The sequence below is a fragment of the Parasteatoda tepidariorum genome, chromosome X1 (genome assembly GCF_043381705.1).
Source record: "Parasteatoda tepidariorum isolate YZ-2023 chromosome X1, CAS_Ptep_4.0, whole genome shotgun sequence".
NCBI lineage: Eukaryota > Metazoa > Arthropoda > Arachnida > Araneae > Theridiidae > Parasteatoda > Parasteatoda tepidariorum.
In genome coordinates, this window is record NC_092214.1 from 72158276 (window position 1) to 72166229 (window position 7954).

Consider the following 7954-nt stretch of genomic DNA (forward strand, 5'->3'; position numbering starts at 1 on the left):
ATATATATATATTTATTTGCAGATATAAACCTGTGGGCTGATGAAGAGATTATATCTTTTATTTTCCGGAATTTTTAAAAAATTTTATCCTTTTTTTCCCCCAGTTGCTTGTTATTTTTTTATTATTTTTTTTCTTCCCTAGAGAACTGTACTTTTCTGATTTTTTTGTTTTGTCTGTACTTTTCCTTTGTTTTATCTTTATTTTGAGACAATTATATACAATTTATATCTATGATAAAATTAGTAATGATAAAAACTTTTTGATGTATGCAGCCAATGATTTAACCAATTAATGCACAATTGTAATGCAAGATTAGATAACCTAAAAAACAATGTTTTTATTATCAACTTAATTTTGAAGAAACAAAGGGATGACGCAATTAGTTATTGACACACTTTAATTCTCATCAATGAAAGAAAAATTACCCTACATCCACAAATGAATAATCCTTTTATTTTTCTTATCCACCCCCCCATGTTATTTATACTAGTTTAAAAATTATTTTATTATTTTTTCTCCATGCAATTCCAATGTCATCTCTATCGCTAGAAGATAATCACATTTTTTCAAAACTCGAAATATAAATATGCATCTACAGTATGACCTTCATTACCTGAAATGTGTATCTGGCTGAAATATTTGAATTATAGAGAGGTTTGGCTCATATTGCCAACATTCATTTCATTAATAGACTAATAAGATCGCTTCACCTCCAGCTCGTTTCGGTAATTCGATCATTTCGACGACACGATCATCTGATACGATTATATGATCGTGTCGTCGAAAGCTCATTTCCCTACACGATCATTTCACGTATTACTCATTTTGCTGGTAGTGATCATTTCACCGGCATGATCACTACGCCAACGCGATTATTTCGCCGCGACACCATCAATATGACCACTTTATCAATTCAATTTCGATTTATGCTTTCCGCCAAATATTCTTTATTAATTGTTCAAGTTTTTTACTCAAGAATATCATTTTGATTTTTTTTAAATATTAATATGCATCATTCTGCGGTGATTATAAATATGCTTTCAAATAAATATACTCTCAAAAATATGATTATTGCTGAAAACTGAGAAACCAAATATCAAGCAAAAGCACTGTATTAAAACTGCAGAGATGTCGCAAGTTCGAATGCGACTTTTTTATTTAATTTTTTATTGATAAAATATCGTTTGCTTGCGTTTTTGGAAATTAATTCAAAAATATTTTAGTAAGGTTTTATTTGAAAAAAAAATTTTTTTTATTAAAAAAGTATTTTTATTGAAAAAATTACTTTGCGTAGAGTTTAGGATAATATGTTTAAAACACTCATCTCATCCCCTGGCTATGATCCCATGCTCGGGAGCAAAAACTCTTGAAAACGGCAGCGAGCGCTGCAGATTATTGCAGTATATGCAAATAATTTTTTATAAATTTTTTCAAGCTAACAAACAAATGAGGGAAGTAGATAAGTCACTTTTTTAAAACATCTCTACCCAGAAAACATGTAATCTAACGGCAACCTTGTATCGGAATTATCTTTTTATTGCCATGAAAATGTTTGTACTAAAAATCTTTTTTCAAAAAAACAAAAATATTGCAAATCTTACATCTTAAAGGGATTATTACTTAGGTAGCTGAGCATACAAGACGTTACGAACAAAACCTTATAATTACTTAGATTTAAATTTTTTTTCATCTTAAGACAAGTTTTGTTCATGGATTTTATTCACTCTTGAAAACCCTAAGACAACTTCGATTTTCAGGTTTTAATATAGAAGGTTGTTTTCCAAGGTTTTGGATTAGGGTAATGTGTGTAGAATTGTCACAGATCTCGTTTAAAGGTTAGAAGGCTTACACGTAAACAGCATAAAAAAACTTTTTAGGTTTCCATTAATAGACTTTTGCTGAGTGAAAATAATTCTTATTTCGCTATCTAAGCTAAATTTGTTTCTAATAAAAATTAAAGAGCTGAATCGAGAGAACACCTCGAAGAACAAAAGGTAGCAATTCTTTTTTTCTGTTTCTTGATTTCAGATTTAACAGTTAAGGAATTTATTTAATTTTTTAATATTATTCCATACAATTAAACGTAAATTTAAACTATAAAAGGTTTTCATGTATATTTTTGAGGACTTTATATTCGATGCTTTTGCTGAATGTATTTCAATTTAAGCTGAATTTTTACAATAATACTGTTTTATCTGACTACGCTGAGGTCACACAAATTTGTATTAATGAAGATAATGCTCTAGATTCACTTCTTAAATTCTGCTACCTGGGTCTTACATATAGCTTTTAAAGTCTCACATATTAAAATTTAATATTTCATTACTTTTTAACATTTATTATTTACAATTCAGACAATTGCATCTTTAATTTTGCGAAATGCCGGGTGGGAAACAAAATGTTTTTCCTATGACTAATAAAAACTAAATCGCAACAGAGTTCACCCTAATAACATTGGTTACATAAATATCGATTCTAATTGCATGAATAGCAGCAATTTTGATTGGTACCAATGGTTTAAATGGTTTTAGTACCAAAACTATTTTGCACGAGACTGGTTTAACTGTTGACTATAACTTTTTTTTAATATAGTTAACTGTGTTAACATTAATGGCCTAACATTTGCATGTTTTTTGTTGAAAAATAACTTTTATAAAAAGGAAATGAATAGCTTAATTTATTAATAAACTCATACGTAATTACTGCTACTCATGTATTTAGAGTTAATGTATGTTTGTTGTAGTATAACCGATATAAAAACCTGTATGAGCGAAAATATTTGTTTTTGTGTAGCATTGCATAGATTGCACTTATCTATTAATCATTCTTTTTCTAACCGGTGCTTTGTGAACTCTTAGTGGTTTATGAGGTGTAAAAAGGGGTTTCACGAAAATATGATTGTAATGACAGAATTTTAAATGAACAACTCAAAATAGATAGCGAAATAATAAAAGATATAGAGGACTACAACAAAATTATATGTAGGAGAGTAAGCAGGGAGCCGGATGCAATGTTTAACAGCAGACCATCCAAAATCCGTTGGTAGAATTATTTTTTAAACACTTTTTAGATATTTTAGATGTTATTTTTTTAAATAATAATTCTTTTCCAAATAGAACTTCGAATTAATTTCCGAAAAACAATGATATATTAAACATGAAAAATTAAATAAGATTTAAAATTGACATGTATTTCATTTGATACTTAGGACATCTACTGAGTCAATAAAAAATAATTGCTTATGTCTCAGCAATATTGAGTATGTATGTTATTTAATTGCATCTTTTTTAATAACGCAAAATAATGCTTTTCAAATGTAAGAAAAAAATACCAAACATATTTTTCAGATTAGGAAACTTAAATAAATAAAGACACGAAGCGATCTCATCAGCGATCACTTAGCGGTTACGATCGTGTAGGCGAGGCGAGCTCTTTAGCCCTGGGTATGATCACGAACCTTATAGAATAACATCGTTTTCTAATCTATTCGCTTCTAATAAAAAACTTTGAAAACAGCTTTTATAATATAATACTATATAGCATTTAATTTTAATATAATTTAATAAATGCCTTTTTTTGTCGAAAATTTTACTTTGAAATTTACTAGCACTATTACCTTCGATACTCATCTCCCTAAGGTTAACGACAAATTCATGTTTTCCCTCGTTCTTTTTGTCTAACTGTCAGTTTCACTCAAAATTGTTTTTAATTGTTTTAACAAGGGGAATAGATATTAATAATTACATAAATTAATCTAGGGAGATTTTAATAATTCTCTCCGTAAAATTTGCTAGCATTATTAGCTTCGATACTCCTCTCCCAAAGGTTAACGACAAATTCATATTTCCCCTCGTTCTTTTTGTCTAACTGTCAGCTTTTATTAAAAAGAAATTGTTTTTAATTGTTTTAACAAGGGGAATCGATATTAATAATTACATGAATTAATCTAGGGATATTTTTATAATTTTCCCTGTAAAATTTACTAGCATTATTCCCTTCGATACTCCTCTCCCAAAGGTTAACGTCAAATTCATATTTCCCCTCGTACATTTCGCCTAACTGTCAGCTTTTATAAGAAGATTTTTTAATTGTTTTAACATTAGGACTCGATATAAATTCTCGAGTTTCTTATAATTCTTCCTGTTATTTTTTGTTTTATGACAATTGCGAAATAAACTTCCGAGTATAGAATGTAAGAATTCTTTGAAATTAAGTTTCATTTTTAAACAGTTTTTGATGATTACTTATGTGGAGCTTTTAAACGCAAAATTCCTGACTTCTAAGGGCCACTAATGTTTGATAAAAAATATGAAAATTAGAAGATTGAAGAAAAGCAGAATAGAAAAATATATTATGTTCTGTCTTTTTAGGAATAAAATTCTAAAGTGAAAATATATTTATATCAACAATTTAGGGGAAAATCGGGAGTTCCTAATCATTTTTAAAGGAGCACCACGTAGAGTGACAGCTTAGAGAACCTTTAAAAGTCGAGAGATGGTTCCGCAGTTTATTATAAAAACAACATTTATCATGCACAAAGTTACCCCATCTTTCGGCTTCTCTTAAGAGTTTAATAAAAATAAGTAAAATAAATAAATATGTGTTATGCTAAAGAGCAGTTAAAATAGAATATAAAAAAACTGAAATGATAAAGTAACATTATATGTGCATTGAAAAATCTGACTTACCAAATAGCTTTTCAATAGGAGTGAGTTATGTCTGTATAACTTTAATCAAAGAAAGATTTGCACTGGAAACTCTAAACCAAAGATAATATAATTTTTTCCTTTATCGGAAGCAGTTTATCTCTGAAACGAAATATCTGATCAAAAAATATTTACTTGTCAAATAAAAAAAAGGAACTTTGGTTACATATGATAATTAACAGCACAGTATTAAAATTGGCGCATTTTAATAATGGAGGAAAATCGTGTTTTGATAATCTTTTTTTGCTCATTTTGAGTAAAAATATATTGGGTTATTAATAATGAATGCTGATTTCAGTGATAGCTTTTATGAGATTCTTTTTATATGGTAAAGGGAATTTAGAAAATTTTTCTGATATTATTGAATATTTCTTCGAGCTGAAAACTGCGTTTTCCCAGTAAAATGTATGGCCCGTGGACTACGTTTCATTTGGCAACTATTAGTCACTCCGCCCCGCAATAATTGATAAAATTCCCATCTTCTTTATTTATATTTTTGCAATTTTTGCATTAATTTTGTATTTAATTTAGCTTTTATTCAAATGAAATAATAAGTTTAAACTCAAAATAACTTTTTCACATTAACGTAATTTATTATGAATTGTTTGTTTGTATACTCGTTAATCATCCTTCAAGTTTTCCTCAAAAAGTAAAAATATTTTCTATATAGTTTATCTTCCTAGATAACCACTTTAAATTTGACATTTCGTAATTAAACTACTCACGCTTTGTAGACATTCTTCTAAAATGTCTCCCTTGTTAAGGCAAACATTGAAACATTAAATTTTTCAATATTAAGAAAATATCTAAAATTTCTTCGCTTCAAAAATAATATTGATAATTTTACTTTTTGCCAACCTTGACTTTGAAGAAATGATTCCATACTGGTAAAAAATAGTTTTTGCTGTTTTTTATTAAAAAATGCTCATTAATATCATTCAATACAATGTGTTACATGAATTCAAACTTGATAAAAATCTTCATTTTAATGCAAAATTCGGTAAACACAAAAAATTTGCTAAAAATCACAGTCAGACCTCGATATCACAAACTCGAAGGGGGATACTAAAAATTCGATTCGATGATTCGAGATATTTGATATCGTAATATATTTTAACATTTTAGTCAAAATAACAATTCTGCACCTATTTCAAAAGTTATATAGCTTGTATATAATTCATAAATATGGAAACAATAACATGAAGCTATTCATTAGGTATCACATACATTATTTATATACATAAAATTTCAATTTCGCTTGTGAACTTAGATTTCTTAGTATAAAGTGCGTCACCTCCCAATGAGGTAACCCGGGTACGAATCCCAGCGACTGGATCCCAGGAATTCACTGGTCAATACAAATTCCGCATCTGGTTCGCACCATCACAATGCTAAGGTAAAATATAACTCAAAGATAAACAGATCATGGGTTATAGTCCCCTTGTAGTCAGGCTAACCGTGGAAGGTTTTTGTGGTTTTCTTCTCAAGCAAATATGGTTTAGCAAATATGGTAAAGCAAATATGGTTTAGTTCCTTCAAAAAGTCCCCCACTGAGGCAAAATTTCTCTCAATACTTGATCCAAGAGTTCCCTTGTTTTCTAGCTTTGATTCAAAATTACAAGACAATGGCACCAACATTGGTAGTCGTAAAAGCTAAAATGGATCGGCTGTTCAACGACGGTTATAAAATATAAAATTCCTCGTGGCCAGAGTCACCCCAGGGTGTTTCATGAAGCAGGGGATGAATCCCCTCTGCAGAGGATGAAAATTGCTGTTGCATGCCTTCTGATCATCCTAAGGGATGTTTCCCAGACAGTCGCCTATAGCTCATTGTGCAGCTCTAGTGCGACATAAATAAAGTCCCTACCTACCGTTCTTGTTGCATTCGTGAATGCGTGATATTGTCCTCCCATAAAACGTTTTAAAATGTTAAGGTAGCGGGTTCGATTCCTATCGTTTCTTTGGAAGTATTTTTCAACATTTTTAATTTTCGCTGCCCTTCTATTAGTCTTTCTGCACTTTCTGTTTATCTGTTCTTCACTTTTAAAAGGGATTGTATATGTTTCGGTGATGGGAATGTAAGACGTCAAATGAAACAATATGGCAATGAAAGATCCTCTTTAATAGTGAAAGATAACAAACCATTAGGAAACTCACAAACTCCAATTAAGCGGTTATTCGTTAAAAAACATTTAAAAGTTGTTATAAAAAGAACAATTAAAACTTAAACTTTCGATTGTAAACATCTCATACTGCAGGTGGGCGTCACCGGGTAGAAACGGAATATCGGTACGAAGTCTCAGACGCTGCACAACAACCCTCCTTACTGATTTAATGGTTTACTGATTTAAATTTAGTTTTTCAATGCCTCTAGCTCGTAGGGCTATCTACATTTCCACCTAATTATGAGTGTCAATAAGGGATGAGTGGGGTCAGAGATATTTCGTAGGAATTATGATGTAGGCAGCTTGAACTGGAAGTTGAGAGTCTTTGTTGTGTATAGAAATCATCAGAGTTCAGGGGGTTTTCCCCTGAGAATGGAGGTGAGAAGCGAAACTGATTCCTCGTTTTTTAAGAGCTCTCCCTCCTTGAAGGGATGTGATGTGATGTGAATACGGGAGATCTCGGCTTTTGGCACAAAGCGCCACTAACCGATTCGTGGAAAGTGTTGAGTCATAAGGTAAATAAGTCGAAATAGTTCTTATGTACTATGATGTTGAAGAAAATAAGTCCTTATAGTGGTGAGTCATTGCAGGAAAGAAGAGATCATCACTGGAAAGACCCCTTTAGTAGAGTTTGTAGAAGGTTAAGCACATCCTGATCTTTCATGAGCTCTTGCAGTTCTTTCATGAGAGTCACTAGACGGTGAGCTGAAGTTGCAGGAGTTCGGGCAGTTGTTTTCTTTCTGTTGGGGCGGGCCTCGCACCCAGAGAAGTTCGAGGTGTGGTTCTTTCCGCAATTGCAGCAGGTGGCTGGTGTTTCTCTGCTCTTCGTGCACTGAAACGAAAAATGCCCTTCGACACATTTCATACATTTTGGTTTCTCTGTGCACGTTCGCTGAGAATGTCCATATCCTTGGCAACGGAAACATTGTATAGTTCGTTCACCAGAAGTTGAGACTTGGCTCCACCTCCTGGGACGCAGAGTTCATTTCAGCGCGGGAGTTAGAAGAGAAACATCTCCGTTGTTGAAATTGAGACAACCCTTAATTTGCGCCAAACTTTCTCCATCTAGGGCTCATCAAATT

At 31.4% G+C, this 7954-nt stretch overlaps 1 protein-coding gene across 5 annotated transcripts in view; it reads right to left on the minus strand.

The window, feature by feature from the left end:
• Nucleotides 1-7954, minus strand: part of LOC139427122 (flavin-containing monooxygenase 5-like) — a 47301-nt gene that overhangs the window by 8599 nt on the left and 30748 nt on the right. For 2 of the 5 annotated variants that reach the window (XM_071187822.1, XM_071187821.1), the window contains exon 2: nucleotides 4690-4809. The exons of 1 other annotated variant lie outside the window; for it this stretch is intronic. The gene's annotated coding sequence lies outside the window, so the exon portion shown is untranslated. Of the gene's footprint in view, nucleotides 1-4689; nucleotides 4824-5934; nucleotides 6359-7954 lie in introns of those variants that run through there. 2 more of the 5 variants (XM_071187824.1, XM_071187823.1) reach the window with 2 other exon arrangements.